This window comes from Cupressus sempervirens, chromosome 1 (assembly GCF_028749045.1).
Source record: "Cupressus sempervirens isolate cs-2001-9-10 chromosome 1, ASM2874904v1, whole genome shotgun sequence".
Classification (NCBI taxonomy): domain Eukaryota; kingdom Viridiplantae; phylum Streptophyta; class Pinopsida; order Cupressales; family Cupressaceae; genus Cupressus; species Cupressus sempervirens.
This window is the reverse complement of record NC_143118.1, coordinates 445,493,754-445,513,391: the sequence shown is the minus strand read 5'-3', so window position 1 is coordinate 445,513,391 and position 19,638 is coordinate 445,493,754. Positions and strand designations below refer to the sequence as shown.

The 19,638-nt window shown below is 34.8% G+C and overlaps 1 pseudogene; it reads left to right on the top strand.

Moving 5' to 3' along the window:
• Window positions 1-6,514: 6,514 nt before the first annotated feature.
• Window positions 6,515-8,425, top strand: LOC149578222 (L-type lectin-domain containing receptor kinase IX.1-like; annotated as a pseudogene).
• Window positions 8,426-19,638: the final 11,213 nt, after the last annotated feature.

Sequence of the window (19,638 nt, the reverse complement as noted above, 5' to 3'; positions counted from 1 at the left end):
CTAGGGCGCTTGCCCACATTGTCAGGAAGTCTGACAAAACACAGAATGAAGGAAGGTGCCTGCCAATCAAACTGCTAGCTCACCCGATAGCTCTCCCCTCTGTGGCCCACAAAAGAAGATTGACCCACCTACCACATGGCCTTTAGGCACTTGCATGCATTACTTAAAGGTAGTGCATTTTGAGAATGTGGGAAAGTGCCCACCGTAGATCACAAAAGATCTGATGACGAGGAAAGTTGTGGGCCAATGAAAATAAACTTAGGGAATATATGGGATACAATAAGGTTTTTAACTCATTTATTTTTTGTATCTCCATGGTGTTAAAATAATATAACAGATGGTTAAAGACCGTTGGGTGGGCTCAAGTATTTGAATTCAAATTTTTGGCAGGAGGTAAAAATGGTTAACAGTAGTTGAATAAAAAAAGTGGCAACTACAAATTTAATGTCAACCGTTACAATCATTTTATCCATATGAGGGGGTTTGCATAATCAGCAATTGATTTTTGTTCATATTTATTTCAATTTATTTTAACTGTAAAACAAATTCTCTTTTTCGTTGTAGTATACAAAGAAATAATCTTATAAAGTTTCATATTGTATGCAACAAATAGGAAAAGTTGGATCAGAATGACATTAAGATTTATCCCTGTATGACAGTTGCTATAAATGTTTAGATCACAGTTAGAGATGTTTAGGATATGTCTATGCTTATTTGTTTCCATCAAAATCTTTATCATAAAATTGCATTGAGATCTACCATCAATGCAAAATGTGCAAAGTAGGTATGACATCTAAATCTAAATTTACTACTGATAGAATTTCTTCAATTTGATTTTCATTTATTAAAATATATATTACATTCATACTCCAGTAGAGAGTGAGAGACTAACTGTAGTAACTAGAAAAAGGGTTAAATGCATAACATACTATGAGAAAATCACAAAACTCAATAATCATACGTTAGCACTGACTAGTCTACCATGAAAGCCAAACTAATAAAGAAAGAAATATAAACCCCCTCTTTCATTTGTAGCTCCCATGTCCTTCTTTCTTCTCCAAATGATTGTAGCTCCAAAGTTGCCTATAGTGCACACAAAATTGAAGCAAAAGTCTATGATATGGATAATGCCATGAGAATACTAGAAGTGTGATTTTAGTGAGAGAGAAAGAATGCAAAATGCAAAGAATCCAGGGACTCAAAGACTCAAGAATTAGGACTTTCAAGACTCGAGAATTAAGACCCCAAGGACTTAAAGAATTAAGAAGAGAAATGAGAGAAAGAGTGTCCATTTTATAATCAACACTCAAGGTGAGAGCATTGGATTTTTCACCCATAGATATGTGACGTGGCAAGAGGTTCCTTTAAGAATCCATGATGCATATGACAAAATATGCCAATTGTAAGATTCTATGACGCATGGAAGTCAAACTTGGCTAAAGGTGGAAGAGAATCTATGATGCGTCATAAGACACCTCAAGCCCACTTAAAGCCAAGAATCTATGACAAATAAGCCAAATAAGGACATGCGTAAGGAATAAGAATATTTGATTATGACATATCTTATCCAAGTGTCAAAGGAGAATCCATGAGGTGTCATATCCAATTGTCACTATGATGCAATATTTTATGGAATATTTGAATTAAAAATCCTTTTATTCCACAAAATAAGAATTAGTAGAAAATGGAATTAATGATGGAAAATGGAGCTTAGGAAATTGTAAATTTTCATGGTTTGCAAATAATGAATCAATTAATTAATAAAATTAATTAATTGAGAAGGTTAATAATTAGGAAGAATAATTAGAAAGAATAATAGGATTAAATTATGGGTTATTTAATCCTATAGAGAAAATTAGTAAATGATTGGCCAAATTGATTAAATGAATGCGACTGTATCCTTTGATGAAAATGTGATGATGATGGATATCGAATAAGATGATGAAAAGTAGACCAAAGCCATGGTTAGATCGATTGATTGAAGTTGATAACATACCAAGGACACATGACATGAATTGATTGATATGTAACAATTAACCAACATTGTAAATGCTACAGGATTGAGGTTGATTGATAAGGTTGATCATAATAACATTGACGGACATTATCAATATTATTAAAATGGTTGATGATGCCATGATCTAAAATTGAAAGCCTCAACAATGTCAAAGATTGGAAGACATGAATGATAGTTTGACTTAGCACTGAGAGCTGTGATAGTACTAAAATCAGATTGATAAGATTGATCGGTTGATAAGTTTCCAAGGCACTGAAAGCCACAAAAATACCTAGGACCGAATAAATGATGATTGATTTGGGATGTTTGATATGCCTTGTGATGATTAGGACTGATTTCGAGAGATTCTGAGTTGATTTGGGGTGATTTCGAGTTGATATGAAATGGTATGAAATTGATGTGAAGAAGGATACCAATGATAAAGTATAATCAATTTGGCCAAAAGATCAAAGTTAGTAGAATGAGAAAATGGGACAAATTAATATGAAGAAGTGATGAAATTGTAGATGCGAACCATTTTCTAGCATCTACACTGACTGAATCAAATTTAATAAAATAAAATGAACATTGTTACAAAATAGCCAAAAGTAAATGTGCGAAAAGAATGAATTTGGGTTGAGTGATCCTTGTTTAAACATTCATAATCTTTCCATCTTGCATAATTTTTGTTCCAACTCAAAAACAACATTCTTTCAACACACAACAATAGTAGAGGGCGGCAGAACTACATTAAAAGAAAAGAGAGAGAATGATTTGTTAGATCTATATGAAATACAAAAAGAACAGGCCATTTCCTAATGTAATCTTTGTGGTCTAATAATAATGTAGAAGATTTTTTATCTCATTAAGCACATGCAAGCACTGTGGTATGTATAAGTGAGGGTTGGAAAGAATACGCCATTGCAAAATTTGTAAAAGATACATTTATAAGATGAATAATAGAAGTAAAAGCATTAAGTGATGAATATAAGATAATGGAAGACCTAGTATTATGCATATAGAAGATAGTTTTTTATAGCCAACTCCATAAGCAAAATAAGAATTATGGAAGAGTATCATGAAAACTATTTAGTCCATTTGGAAATTATGCTATAAATTTATTCAATCAATATATGTTCGCAACTATTTCATTAAATAATCCATTAGTAATTGATTTTGTTATTGTAAAGGAAAATTTAGTGTAGGGATAAAGGAGGACTTATAGCCAGAGGTGTGTAGCTTGAACAAGGGTATTGGTGGAAAGTTCAATGTCTCTCGACTTTGTAGTTATAGAAAATGTCGATCCACTTCTATTCCATAAGAGTAGTGCTAGTGTTTTGTTGGATAGTGGCTCAATCAAAACCTGAACATTGCCAAATTTAATTACATTCTACATATAAAACTTGAGGTTATTTATGTAAAAGGAGTGTATTACAGATAATGAATTAGAGTCATATTTAATTAAATCATCACTTCATTAGTCCATGCATATGGTGGGGTAGGTGGAAGCTATTTTTGTGGATGGCAGTCGATGGCACATCCAAAGTGGAAGTGTACTGAAAATGAATTCAAATATAAGCTCAAAATAATTGATATCTAAGTTCAAAATAATTGATTGATAGGATAAGTACAACAGGTTAAAATATCTTATTGTATGTGTATTTGTGTGCCTTTTGATGGAGTCCTCAAAAATAAATTTAAAGAGTTCTGTAATATTCTTCTGTTCTAAGTATCTTGCCCACAAGAAATTAAATTGTCTTCTCTAGTTCAATCACCCTCTTGCCTATCTTTGGTAGATTTCTAGATATAGCCCTCAACTCTTCCTAGGCAGTAATAGATTGTTTTCAAAAATTGGGCATGAATATCTTTGGATGATGCATGCGAACTATTTAATTAAATACCCAAAATAGGGGTTACCTCATGGAATGCATACCCCAAACCAAAATATAAGACTGTTGAAACTCCTATACTATATTCTTCAAGGAGCAGTGTTGTATCTGTCAAAGTGTGAAACTTAAATGAATTGACGAAAGGGCACCGGTGGGAGTTGACCCTGTGGCTTAATTTGACTCAACAGGGAGAAACTTACCAAGTCCAGACATTGTAAGCATTTAAATGCCCTCGCTTGATGTATTATTGTATTATACCTCTCCGACTCCAACCCAATACCAATACCACTAACTGATAGTTGTTTGGGCAGATAAAGGAGGTCGAGGGAGTGCCCCATACTGCCAAAGTTAAAAGAGGGCTCCCCCAAGTTAGTAGTCAGAAAGAGCATTTACACCTCTGCCACTGTCGGCTGGTGTTAAATAAAAACAAGCTGTGGTAAGCAAAGGTAGGCAAAATGGTACAGAAGAAAGTGGGTAATCTAACAACACAAAAGAAAGAAAATGTTGTAACGAAGTGGCTCTCAAATAAGGGGTTCTGAATAGTTGGAAACACTGATGTCAAGAATGGGTTATTTAGCATTCAACAACAAATGCTACAACATCCTCAACAAAAAAAAACTTCTTAAGTAGGTATTTTTATGCATTTAATTACGATGGTTAACACATGCACCTGAAACTTCTAACTATGTAGCATTTACCCCAAGTTGTAAAATAATTGCAGATTTTTGAAACTCTACAAGCCCTATAGAAGATAGAGCAACTTAAATTATCAACTAACTTTCCTTTACTTTTTTCTAAGACTGTAATGCAAAATCCTTATGCCTTTACAGTTACTGAAGGTGAAAACTATACTGCAAAATTCCAAACAAAGAAGACATAGAGAGCACAGAAAAAGCTCAAACGACATTACACAAAGCATTCATCCCAAAAGGTACCTAAAAAATATAAAACAAAAATCTAAGCTACCCAAAAAAACAAAAACCCTTTTTGCCATGAAAGCTACACAATAATCCGTGCACAAAATTTGGAGTTCACTCCTCAAACCTGGTATGATTGCAAAAATCTTAGAATGTAGTAACAACTCCTATCTTGGGAAAAGAACAAAAATATATTATTGACAATATGATTACCTACAAAACTTAAAAAACAAATGGAAAGCACAATATAAACTCTAAACTCTCATGCAATTGAAAAAATACAATTCTCTGCCCTTGAATCGATATAGTGCAAACATAGAACAAATTAAATCCTTGATCTTTTGCTCATGGATAACAACATATTAATGCCTGACAATTTGATGGTTGCACTAAGAATAAAAATTAAATGCATGTCTCTTTCATTTAAATGACCTTACTTTTAATAGATGGCAAACAATAATATTCAGATTTTTAATGCTAAATTTTGGGGAATGACCTCTTTCATTTAAATCATCTTACTTAAACAATAATATTAATTGATTTTTCTTTTTAAATTCTTTAAAACCACTAAGAAAATTTGCTATAGCCAATTAAAAATAACATTCAAATATAAAAATATCTATTTTGAGACTAAAAATTTAACATTCATTAATGTTTTGGTATGTTTCCAAAAAAATAGTAATAGGATAAATTGGGCGAAAACTACATTCTATAAGGCAGGAACTAAAAATTAAATGAATAATTTAATATTAATCTTAACAAAATTAGAAATCAGGAAATATTTTTCATATTATATTGTGACTACTACTAATTTATATATGTGTATGTGAATGTATGTACATATAGAACACCAAAAATAATCTTTTTGAAAATGTCTATTTCCAACAATCCTAACTCTCACACATATAGCTTATAATTTGATAAAAATAGACGTGTTGAAAAGATTACTCTCGAAAAACTATATATGAGTCTAAGTTTATGAGTAATGTTTGATAAAGAGTCCATCTCCATGAAAATATTAAAACCTACAATAACTGAAGGTCACGGCAAATCTGAAAAGACAGAAACCCTACTACGTATTAATTTCCATGACACACGAAAAAGAGGATGATTATGACTACAACGTTTTTTTACACTCAAATACAACTTGTCACATATATTATGACTACAACGTTGTTTTTTCACTCAAATAGGTAAGCTAATTGTTAAAATGACGGGCTCATCATGTGTTGTCTTAGCAGAGCTCTTCAGGTGGTCTTATTGCACTGAAATTCTTGAATATGGTCTACGAGGAAGTCCTTTAAATGGGGACACCACTTTCTTGACTTTACAAGAGTGACTAAAAAATTCTCGGGAATCCCTGCTTTGAACATTACTCCAGTCGCTCTCAACAGTCACTCAAATTGACTGTTAGATCTGCTAACGGTGGCTTCTGAGCAGAAATAAAAATAATAATTAATCCTCATTTCTTAAATTTGTTTTTTTTTTCAAAATCATATCCTACTTTTGACAGACCACTCATTCAAATTGTGAAGTTCAATCTGCTCACGAAAGCTTGTCACCAGATAGAAAAACAAAAAAAAATTGCAGTCTACCTCTTAATCCATTTCCTCAATTTGCATTTGAAGGCAAGTGCATATGTACCCAATTCATCAGCTTCGATGATTTTACTGCGTTTTCAATCCTCACCCATCATGCTTCAAATCACTTGAAAACTGGTATTTCTATCTGTCACCCTCCTCTGTATTACTGCTACAGTTCAAGGACAAGATGGAACATCCAATATTACAGGCTACAGCTGCTCTGATGGCCCAGCACCATGTAATACATATGTCTTTTATAAAGCCCAGCGTCCTAATTACATAAATTTGCAGACCGTCGCTAATTTGTTTCTTGTTACCCCGTCAAGTATGGTAACAGCCAATGGTTTTCCTGAGGATACCTCTTCTTTTGCTGAAGGGCAAAGTTTACTTATTCCCATTACATGTACATGCGCGCGAAATTATTCTCAGGCCAACATAACTTTCGTTATACAGCCCACCGATACCTTTTATAAGATTTCAACAGAGAATTTTGAGTATTTGACCACATACCAGGCTGTAGAAATTGCAAATCCTATTTTGGTGCCAGTAAATTTAACTATTGGTACTCCGGGTGCCTTTCCAATCAGGTGTCAGTTTCCATCCAAAGCCCAAATTAGTAAAGGGATCAATTTGCAGATAACATATGTTGTACAGAAAGGAGACACTCTGCAATCCATCGGTGAAAAATTTGGTGCAAATCTGGGGGATATAAGGTCTGCAAATGGTATGTCATCAAATTTAATTGTTTCTAATTCTACACTCTTGATTCCTGTTTCTGAAAAGCCAACGTTAGCTCAATCTCCTTCCTCTGCACTCTCACCGTCACCATCTGCTTCTTCTTCAAGAAAAAAACTATTTCTGGGTGTTGAATCTGGTATTGTGGCTTCAATCGCAGGTGGCCTGTATTTCTACCTTTGCTTTCACAGAAGAAGGAAGAGAGGTGCATCCATTGTTGGTGAAAAGCTAGCAAGTATAGATCTTGAAAAGCTTCTACACCACATTCCACGACGACTTAAGATGGATGATCTACTAGCCGGAACTAGCAATTTCAACGAAGCTAATAATATTGGGCATGGAGGATTTGTGGCAGTGTACAAATGCAATCTTGTCCAAACAAATGAGATTGTGGCTGTAAAACGCATCTCAGAAGGTTCAAAGCAAGGGATTAAGGAGTTCATTTCAGAAGTGAGCATAATTAGTCGTTTGAGACATCGGAATCTTGTTCAACTCTTGGGATGGTGCCACGAGCAAGACCAGTTGATTTTGGTGTATGAATGCATGTCTAATGGAAGTCTGGACAGACATATTATCCCCAGAAGAGGAGAAGAAGAAGAATGTTATGTGCTGCAGTGAAGTATCAGGTATAAAATAGCTACTGAAGTGGCGAGTGCGCTGGTGTATCTTCATGAAGAATGGGATGAATGTGTTGTGCACAGAGATGTGAAATCGAGTAATGTTTTGCTGGACAGCAATTTCAGTGCGAAAATTGGGGATTTTGGCCTGGTACGCATGCTTACGCATGAGCGTTTAGATCAGACAACCCGAGCTGCAGGGACACTGGGATATCTGGCCCCTGAATGTGTTGCATCCGGAAAAACTAGTCCTCGATCTGACGTATACAGCTTTGGAGCTGTAGCTTTGGAAATAGCCTCTGGCAAGAGAGTAATAGATGCAAGCTTTGTAGATTTTGACATGCGGCTTGTAGCTTGGGCATTGGATCTGTATGGTCGAGGAAAGATATTGGAGACTGCAGATGTGAGATTACATGGCGAGTTTGAAATGGAAGAAATGGAACGATTGATTGTCGTGGGGTTGTGGTGTTCTCATCCTGATGTTGCTAGTCGCCCCAAAATGAGACAAGTGCTGAGGTTACTGAGCTTTGAAGTTGCAGAGCCTATTCTTCCACCTGCAATGCCTGTACCATCCTATGCTCACACTTCCATTACCATCAAGTCTTCCCTTACGTCACACTCTATTCCAACCACTTTAAGTCCAAGATAGATCTATCTCTTGTTGAATTCCTGATAGCTGTGATATAGATCTTCATGCTCTTCTCTGAGCTTCTTTGTTGCTGCTGTTGGATGTGAAGTCCACCTTTTTATTTCATCTTCCCTGAGTGTTTATTTCTTGTTTGATTCTTCGTTTTCTGTTGAAGACTATTGTATAAATATAAGGGCAAAGCCCTATGTATGTAACTTGTAAGCTGCAATGACTCAATAAATATATGCTCTGCTCTTCAGTCTGAATGTAGTCACATTTGTCGCAAATCAGGATAAATCATGTGTCTCTTTCTCTATTTTGTGGTTTGCAATTTGTCTTTTAAATTTAACAATTGGTATCAAAGCATATAAGATCCGGAAGAGCAGAGTAGTCTATCAGAACCATTAAAGGGAGATCCAGAAGCATGGGAAGTTGTAATATGGAAGCTTATAACAGGCTGGTGTGAAATTAAGAAATCATGCAGCCCGACAAGGCCGAGGAGGCCACAGGTCGCAACACTATCAGAGCCGTTATGGTTGGATTAATAAAGAGCAAAATTTATTTGAGTGCTAACCTATTAGAAGATGCATAAGAGATGGGAACAAATCTGCAGGGTCAAAGGATGCCTGCGGGTGAGGCTCCACGGTGGAGTCCACCTCACCTATGGGTGGATGTTATTGTAAAGGCAACGTGCTATGGACAGAAGAAGACGAGTGAGGGAGTAGGTCTGCAGAGAAGGAGGAAAAGCAAAGATGTTCACCGTGTTGAAAATTTTTCAAAATTGGAGTTACCACGGCATGCAGGAAAATGAACAAAAACTTAATCATAACACAGCAAAAACTCATAGCAGAAAACTCAGGAAAATGAGCGCTGATATCCCAGCCTCAACCATTCTATTTATAGCTGAATGAGTAATAAATTTACAGAGCATTTTAGAGATAAATTTGGTTGTGTATTTAATGGTTGCAGTTGAGAAAAACGGCTGCACATTTTTTCCATGTGTTTCTAGAGATTTCACTGGTCTGTGCCAACCATACTGTTTGGTTGTTGTAATTAATTTATGTTGACATCCTCCTAAATTAATTACAATAGCAATACTAAATATCTACTATCTAAATATCCCCCCATAATCTACATATGATGGGTCTTGGCCTAAAGCCTTGTTAGGTACCCATTTACAATCAGTTACTCCTAAATTCAATGGTTGGAATCCATAAGAATCCCCCCTGAATGACAACCATGAGACAATTATGTCACTGCTCTTAAGCCCAAAAGATATCGAAGAGATACAAACTTGGCTTCACTTAAAGCCTTGGTGAATAAGTCAGCAATCTGGTCCTCTGTCTTGCAATATTGAAGATGAATCACCTGTTGTTGGAGAAGATGCCTGATATAATGATGATAGACTTCAATATGTTTGGTGCGAGCATGGAACACTGGATTCTTAGACAATGATATGGCACTTTGATTGTCATAATGAAGTAGAGAAGGCCCTGCATGATGTTGCCTAAGGACTGATAAGATAGCTCGTAGCCAAGTGATGTCTTTTGCTGCTTCGTTTGCTGCAATATATTCAGCTTCTGTAGTGGATAGAGCTATGGTAGACTGCTTTTTACTGCACCAAGATAGACAACATAACTTGTAGTGGACTTACAATCATCCATGCATCCTGCCCAATCAGAATCTGAATAGCCAACAAGGGAAATATCTCCATGAAATGAATAATAGATGCCCATCGTTAAAGTCCCTTTCACATATCTTAGTATTCTTTTAGCAGCTATCCAATGTGGGACTTTAGGTGAGCTCAAAAATCTGGAAACCACACTAACTACAAAAGAAATATCAGGACGAGTGTGTGTTAAATATACAAGACTACCAACCAATTGCCTATATAAGGTAGGATCAACATCTTCACCTTCCATGTCCTTGCTTAATTTCAACCCCGAAGCAATTGGAGTAGATACACTTTTACAATCTGTCATTTGAAACCTCTTCAATATGTCTAGGGCATACTTAGTTTGAGAAAGATAAAATCCATCATCTTTTTGCCATACTTGTATACCAAGAAAATAGTGTAGAAAACCAAGATCTATCATCTCAAATGTATTTTGCAAGCTTAACTTTATGTTACTAATTTTATCCATGCTATGTCATGTGATAATAAGATCATCAACATAAAGCACAATGATTATGATATCACCACTAGAAAATTCTTTCACATACAAATTTGGATCATGTGGACTATTATGGAAGCCTTGAATTTGAAAATATTCATCAATTCTAGCATACCAAGCCCTTGGAGCTTGTTTGAGACCATATAAAGACTTCCTTAATTTGCAAACCAAATGTTCTTTCCCTTGTATTTCAAATCCTTGTGGCTGAGTCATATAAAAATTTCACCATTCAAAAATGCATTTTTAACATCCATTTGGTGTAAAGGCCACTTAAAATGAGCTGCTAATGCTATAATAACTCTGACAGTACTAATCTTTGCTACTGGGGCAAAAGTTTCTATGTAATCAATCCCTTCTTTTTGTGAATACCCTTTGGCTACTAGTCTTGCCTTATGTTTTTCAATACTCCCATCTGACTTGAACTTGGTCTTATATACCCACTTATTGTTAACCACATTCTTACCTTTTGGCAACTCTACCAATTCCCAAGTGTTGTTCTTTATCAATGAATCATACTCATTTTTCATAGCTTCTTCCCATTCATGTTTTCCTTTGGCCTCTTCATATGTCTGAGGATCATTAGTTTTCATTATGGTGGTCATCAAAGCATAATTAATTTGATGAGTCCTTTGATAAATTTCTTAAATACTCTTGGTCTTTGGAGAAGAACTAGATTCTTCATCCATGTCAAAGGGTTCCTTAGAACTTTCACCAGTTTCAAAATCATTAGGATCTTCATGATTCTCAATGGCCACATGTGGAATAGGAGTGGATATTGGCATATCATCAAACCCTTCATTAAACTTGACATCCCTACTTGTAAACACATCTTCCACACTAGGATCATATAACCTATATCCTTTCCATTGGTCATTATACCCCACAAAGATGCACTTAATGCTTTTCTTATCAAATTTCTTTTCTCTAATCTCATCTGGCACATGGGCATAGGCTTCACATCCAAACACTCTAAAATACTTAACATTAGGTTTTCTTCCACTCCAAGCTTCTTCAGGAGTAATGTTTTGCAAAACATTTGTGGGAGATCTATTCAAAACATGAGATGCGGTATTAATAGCTTCAGCCCATAGAAACAAAGGAAGATTCTTAGATAGTAGCATACAACGTGCCATTTCCACTAAAGTCCTATTCTTCCTTTCAGCAATACCATTTTGTTGAGGAGTATATCTATTAGTCATCTCTCTTTTGATCCCATGATAATCACAAAATGATTTGAACCTATTGTTTACATATTCTCCACCATTGTCAGTTCTAACTCTCTTGATCTTATTTCCACTTTCATTTTCCACAAGAGCTTTAAATATTTCAAATTTGTTAAACACTTCATCCTTTTGTTTCAAGAAATAAACCCAAATTTTCCTTGAAAAAGCATCAATAAATGTCAAGATACACCTAGCTCCTCCCTTTGATGTTGGATTCATAGGACCGCACAAATCACTATGGATAAGTTCTAGACTTCTCTTTGCTCTCCATGTAGACCTCTCAAAAGTGTCTCTATGTTGTTTACCAACCATGCATCCTTTGCACACATTTGTATTTAATTTTATCCAAGGTAATCCATCAACCATATTCATCTTTGAAAGCATAGCCAAACTTTGATAATTTAAATGACCATATCTTTGATGCCATAACTCACTTAAGGATGATCTTGTAGTGATATAAGCCTTCTTAGCAACACTAGCTTGAAATTTATATAATCCATCATTCTCAACTCCTCTAGCAACTATTTTGTATCCATCATTAATATTCTTGATTTAACACTTATCTGAATAAAATTCCACCTTATATCCATGTTGAGTTATTTGACTCACTGATAGAAGATTTTTGGCCAACCTAGGTACAAAATTCACATTAGTTATTTCCAAATTTTTACCATCATTACCTTTCATTGAAATTGTACCTATTCCTTCTATGTCATGTGAACTATCATCACCAAGAAATATTTTTGCACCTTTTGTTGCTTCTAAAGAGTTAAAGATATTTTTGTTGTGAGTTAGATGTTGGCTAGCTCCCGAATCAATATACCATGCATTACTTGAATCACCTTGAGCAGCCAAAGAAGCTATCATTATATGATGATCACCCTCTTCTTGAACAAAATTTGATTGCCTTCTTTGATTAAATCTCTTTTGCCATTTCTTAAAACATTGATCACTTTTATGTCCTTCTTTTCCACACTTGAAACATTTGATAGTATTTTCTCCTTTGAGATTATTATTGTAATTTCTCCCTTCATTTTGTGGCCTTTGATAATTTTGCCTATTTTGATTATCTCTTTGTTGAGACCATTGTCTTTGATTATTTCTATATTGATTCCCTTGATTAGGTCTTTGATTTTGATATGTTCTTTCTTGATTATAATACTTGTATTTCCCTCTAGCTACAAATGCTTGACTCTTGCTAGACTCACTTGTAAACTTGTGAAGCCTTTCTTCTTCATTTAACAAAGCACCATAGACTTCTTGCAATTTTATATTTTCAAATTTGTCAGTTAATTCTAAAGTGCGAATGAAATTATTATACTCCTCTGGAAGACTTTCAATTAAAAATTCTATGATTTCATCATCTTCGTACTCAACCTTCATCATTGCAAGCTGATTTGTTAAGTTTTTCAATCTAGCAATATGATCATTCATGCTATCTCCTACTTTCATTTTCAAATGAGTTAATTGCCTCTTAATATCCATTGCTTTTAACTTACTTGTTCTTTCATACATTGTTTGTAAAGTTTCCCATATTGCCTTTTTTGTTTTTAAACCTTGAACATGAGGCCTAATCCCTGGACTAATTTTCCACAAAAGTGTAGCACGTGCATTCATATCCTTTTTATTCCATTTATTAAGTTTATCTTGATCCTCAGGTTCTTCTTCTGTGACTAGTTCCCATAAATCTTTCATTTGTAAAATTAACTCCATCTCACATTTCCAATTAGCATAATTTGAACCATCCAATTTTTCACTAACCACAAGATTAGACATCTCACCAACCATAATTAGATTTCAATCAAATACCAACACACATGCACACAATCACATAAAGCGTCAAGCATCTAGCAAAGACCACCCTTGATATTGGCCTCCTTATGAACCAATCAAACAAAGACTTCCACACAAAGTTACCCACTTTTTATTCTTATCAATCTCTTCACAATAAATCTTTAATAACACTTCTTAATCATGTGAAATACATCCACACACCTTGAAGCACACACAATTTGTATCTTCCAAAAGATACTCTCACTTCTCAATCATACAAACATATCTAAACAAACAAAGGATTAGTGCATCTTCTAAATCACAAGAGCATTCAGTACTTCAACTGTACTTCAAAAATCACAGTAAGATAGATAACCATAACAATATAAATGGCACTCAATTCTGTCCCACACAACAACTTAATCCTTCAATATTTCAAATAGCTCTTCATCAACACCACTACATGTGAAATCTTACTCAATAAAGAAATATATGTAGCTGAAACTTACCTTCAACACTATTGATGCTTTTGATCCACAATGGTATCAACACTATTGATGCTTTTGATCCACAATGGTATCACCGGCTTCTATGGCAGCTTCTTAACAACACTTCTTTCTTTCTTCAAACCGACATATTTCTTGAATCTTGCTTTAGAATTGGGGACAGTCTTCTCACAGTAATCTTCTTCAATCCTGTCATCCAAAAACCACTATAGAAGAATACAACAATCTTTACTCATTCCCTCATGGCTCTGATACCATGAACAAAAACTTAATCATAACACAACAAAAACTCATAGCAGTTTACTCAGGAAAATGAGCGCTGATATCCCAGCCTCAACCATTCTATTTATAGCTGAATGAGTAATAAATTTACAGAGCATTCTAGAGATAAATTTGGTTGTGTATTTAATGGTTGTAGTTGAGAAAAATGGCTACACATTTTTTCCATGTGTTTCTAGAGATTTCACTGGTCTGTGCCGACCATACTGTTTGGTTGTTGTAATTAATTTATGTTGACAGAAAACACATGCCTGAGATTGTTCTTGGTTGCCAATGTGTTCAACATCTTTACCATAGGGGTGTGCGGGTAATTTGGGAAGTCATGTTTAGAAACTATTGTCATAGGAACTTTTCCCACCTTCTCAGAGAGCGACCCTGGGTAGTGATCGTGTGAAGAGGAGATGGAAGAGTCTCGAAGGTGGGCAGTCATTCGTTAGACTAAATTGATGCATATCTGTATAATAATCAAAGATTAAGCCTTCGAATGCTAGCTCTGTCAAAGCACATGCATTTCTTTAACGATACAGGCTTGTTGACGGGTTAAGACATGGCAGCCTGCAGATGAAGGATTAGCAAAGCATATGCTAGATGACAATAAGAAGACAAAGGGTCATAAGACTGAAAAATAATAAAATATGATTGTACTGTAAATGTGAAGGTTAGGAAATAGCAAGGCCAGAGGATGAGAAATAGGATGCTCATTCCTAGTTTTGAGGCAATAAATTTCCTTGTCACGTGCTGTGGAGAGAGAGTTGGAGCAAGTAATGAGCCTCATAGGTTTGTTATTTGAAAGAAGACAATTTCCATAGCCATGATAGAGAAGGAATGCTAGCTTGTGTGTGGTAATTGTTTGTGGTATCTGCAATTGCAAAGGGCTAGTATATTTTTGGTAGTACAGTCGTGTGTTATTCTGATTTTGATGAGGGGTGAAGAGGTGTTACAGGGGCTATGTTTTTTTAATTCTAGTAACAGTTTTACTGGCAGCATTATTATTAATGAGATGGTTTTGTTCATGTGATTGGAGATGTATGTTGTTGTGTCATGGTGAGCTCTTGATTCTAGATTAAAGCATCAATATGGTACAGGTTCTTATGGCAGGTTATGCTCTTTAGAGCATGAGGTTCTAATTTTTGGAGATCAAGTTGTCATGTTGTGTTCCCAAGTTATGCAGATGTGCAGTGGGAGTTTTGACAATTGATCTTGGTATCAGGTACTTTGGCAGATTGACTATAGAAGTACTCTTGAAAACCAAGAAGCTTGGGTGAGGCTACAGTTCTCTTGGTTTAGAGAACATTTGTTGAGACAGTTCCTCTTTGGAGGTTTCAGCATGAAGTTCGAGGAGCCTACACCTGTGGATGGACACGAGTTCATTATGGACCAAGTGGAGATTGTTTTTGGAGAAGAGTCATTATGACTTGGTGTATCTTGGAGGAGCATTCACACTCCTCACACTTGGTCTATTCGACAGATTTATCTCATTGTGCATTTAGGAGATGGTTGGTATTGTTCCTAGTTTTGCAAGCTTTTGAGTTTGATTTTCTTGTTTACAAAGAGGTTTCATCCATGGTGGTTGTGTGGTGTAAATGCTCTTGTATGGGGAGGTAAAGGAGATCATACTTGACAGAGGCGAGCACTTGGTGGTGTTGGTAGAAGGATGAGTTATGATTTGCATGGTTGTTCCTTCCAAGAGAGAACTTGGAAGAGGTCATGATATTTTCTAGCAGGTTGGTTGCGGTCTACAGATCAAGTCAAGTTATTGCCACACCTTTTATGTATTGATTGGTAGATTGAGTCAATTTTTGGTTGACATTGCTCATTGTTGTATGAGCTGGATATTTCAGCATAAATCTACTAATGTTTTAATAGTTAGTTAGATGTGATTAGCAATTGGTTGTGGTCATTATTCCTGTTGTGATGATTTTCTATTAGCAATTTCTTACCATGGGATTTGATAAGGGAAAGTAGAGTTTAAGTGGGAGGTTGTTCAGATATGAAGTTGTAGCATGAGTTGAACTTCAAGTGGGAGATTGTTGGATGTGAAGTCCAACTCTTCAATTCATCTTCCCAGACTGTTTATTTCTTGTTTGACTCTCCCTCTTCTGTTGAAGACTATTGTATAAATATAAGGGCAAAACCCTATGTATGTAAGTTGTAAGTTGCAATGGCTCAATAAATATATGCTCTGCTCTTCAATCTGGATGTAAACACATTTATGGTGGACCAAGATAAATCATAACGAGGCATTCATTATACATGTGAAAGTACAACCTAATAATGAGGCATTCATGATAGATCAACTACGGCTAAGCTTGCACGTTCAAAATCTTTCGACGTGACCTTTTATTAAATACTTTCCTTTGCAGTTGTATTGACAATGATTAGCTTTATCTGACACCCAATCTTTCCTTTGGCGAAAATATTATTTTACTTTAAGTCATGATGGTATTTCCCCATGCTTGAAATTAAGGCACCTCCTTTGAATGATTACTTCCTGACATGGTAATTTATGCCATGTGGAAACAGTGACTCCACCAACCATAATCAATTTTTGCCAGAGAACCTTAGTTATAGAACTTCTTTGAAGTGCTTCGAACCAAGCTTCAAAGGGGTTCGAAGTAGTTCAAAGGAACACTTGGAAGTCTTGCGAGAATTACCTATAGAAAACAAAGGTCAACATAAAAACCTTTGATTGAACTGCTTTGAACTACTTTGAACCAAGGTTTAAAGTGGTTCAAAGAGGTTCAGACAAAGATGAGGAAAGATAAGAAGCTTTGGGTGACTTTATATAATGTTTTCAATGATTGGGAGAGCATCAAACGACAATAAGAAGCTTCAATGACTAGATGAGCAATTTAGGAAAAGTTTAAAATATGGCGACTCATAATATGGCTAACACTTATATAGTGATCTAGGGCACAAACTTCTAGAGAGGCTGATATTGGAGAATTAAATCCCAGTTAACCTTAACCCCTAGAGATGGACCTAGATTAAATGCAATTTAAGAGTTTACCATTCTAAAACCTAAAATGACTGATCTGGAAGCGGGAAAATGAAACTTTTCGAAGCTTGATATCCTAAAACCTCAAGAACTTGAAATTTGGACATGGAGTCTGGGTCAAGGTCAACTCTTCCCTAGGTCAGAGTCGAGGTCATCCTTGACCTAGGTAAAGATTAAGGTTGACCTTTACCCTTTAGGTCATCATTGACCTAGAAAGTCAAAGTCTTCAGTTTCTTAGAGAAAGTTGTTAGGAAGAGGTTGGAAACAAGGAGAGAGAAGTAGTACAAGGAGGAAACAACTAGATTCATGCAAAGACCAATTCAAGACACTTGACATGACCCCAGACCACTTACTTGGAGGGCTAAACACTCTTAACATGGAAGTGCTTCCATTTTAAGACAATACAATTATTATGTTCCATATCACATCTAGGACAAATGCATATTAAAGGTGATACATTTGTCAAGATGTTTATCACACAAGGGCATGAGGTTGCTCGAGACTCCTTAGCATTAGAATGTTGTTGTTGCAAAATAGAACAACAATGTGGATTAGTCTTGTCTTCTCAAGGCCAATGGAAGCATGATGAGTTGTGTCATGATGAACAAGGTCATGCAAAGGTTAGACAAGTCAGATCAACAGGCCAAGGATAGTTGTGAGAAATATTTTGTAAGAAGGATGTGTAGAGGTTTGCCTATGAGTTCATATGAGTGGTAAGGTGTTAAGGAAGATAAGGTTAGGGTTGCATACAAGGGTGAGGGAATTGTGATAAAAAATTCAAGTGAGAGTGTATTGATTACTTGAAGATTGTCAAAGACGAGTTGAAAGAGAATGTGTGGGTTCTTTTAGCAAAGATGTGTATGGTGTTTTGGGATCAAGTGTAAGTCCTCTACCTGATAAGTTGTCAAGTTGAGAAGAATATAATCATGTTAGATGCCTCAAATCTATCAAATTGGAGTCTTAAAGGGATGTTAGGGTGTGGAAGTGTCCTTAGGATTGTCTGGTTGTAGGATGCTCCACATTAGTAAAATGGTAAACATAATTGTTATACTCCCAGTCCTAAATATGATACTAATTCTAAATGTAAACATAACATCATGTCCCTAACTACAACTTTAATCTCATCCTACACCTAACACTAACCCCTCATGCTAATCATAAGCCTAACCCTAACTCTAATTTGTCATCATTCACATTATGCTACTCATAACTTTAAACCATTCAAACTAACTATTACCATGTCCTGACCATTGATGCTAGGTTACATGCTAAGGTTAAATGTGAAACTAATCATAATTCTAACTTTAAACACTAACACTAAATACAACCATCTCTTCCATTTACCCTAGGTACATAATTGTATGCTAACTCTAATGTAACCATACTTATAACACTAACCTTAACAAAATTATAAAAAAACATAATTTATATCCTCAAGTTATGCCATCTATATAGAAATATTTACCAATGCGTAAATTAAAAATTAACTTAATAATTTAATACTAACCTTCACAAATTTAAAAAAATCATAAAATATCTTAAGTCACACCATCTATTTAAAATAATTAACAATGCCTAAAATGAAATTTAAAATTTAAATGTAATCTTTTTGAAAATGTTAATTTTCAACAATCCTAACTCCCACACATAAAGAGTCTTTATGGGAAATGTCAATAAAGAGTCCATCTGCATCAAAATATTAAAACTTACAAGTGCCACATAGTAGCTTAGTACTTGCCTTTTAGTTTTTAGTATAAATCCAATTTTAATTTAATAAATTTATTATAGTATATAATTTTTTTTAAATAAATAAAAATATTATATAGTTATCATAATAATCATATTTTCTATTATAATTATTAATTATAATTAATTTAAATATTCATTATAAATATAATTATTGGTTGAGAGTAATAATATTAAAAATAATATTATATAAGTATATAAAACTATATATTATATTTCATATAATAGAAGTGTATATTGTATAATATAAGCATATATGTGTATGTATATGTATATGTATATGTATATGTATATGTATGTTTATATATCATATAATAGAGGTGTATATTGTAACGCCCCGCCAAGGGATCCAAAAGAATTAACCTAAAGTTTTACTAAGTTTGCTAAACATTTTTTTTTTTTAAAGTAAGAAAGTATATCATACACATCAAACACATAGTAGCGGAAGCAATAACATGTAATCTTCAACAAACATACATAACGGGTTACATTCCTTAAGGATCCCAAGACGTTGAGTCACATTTAAATTTAATTAATCCTAAGTCTAACAACTACCACATCCACATGAAAGAAT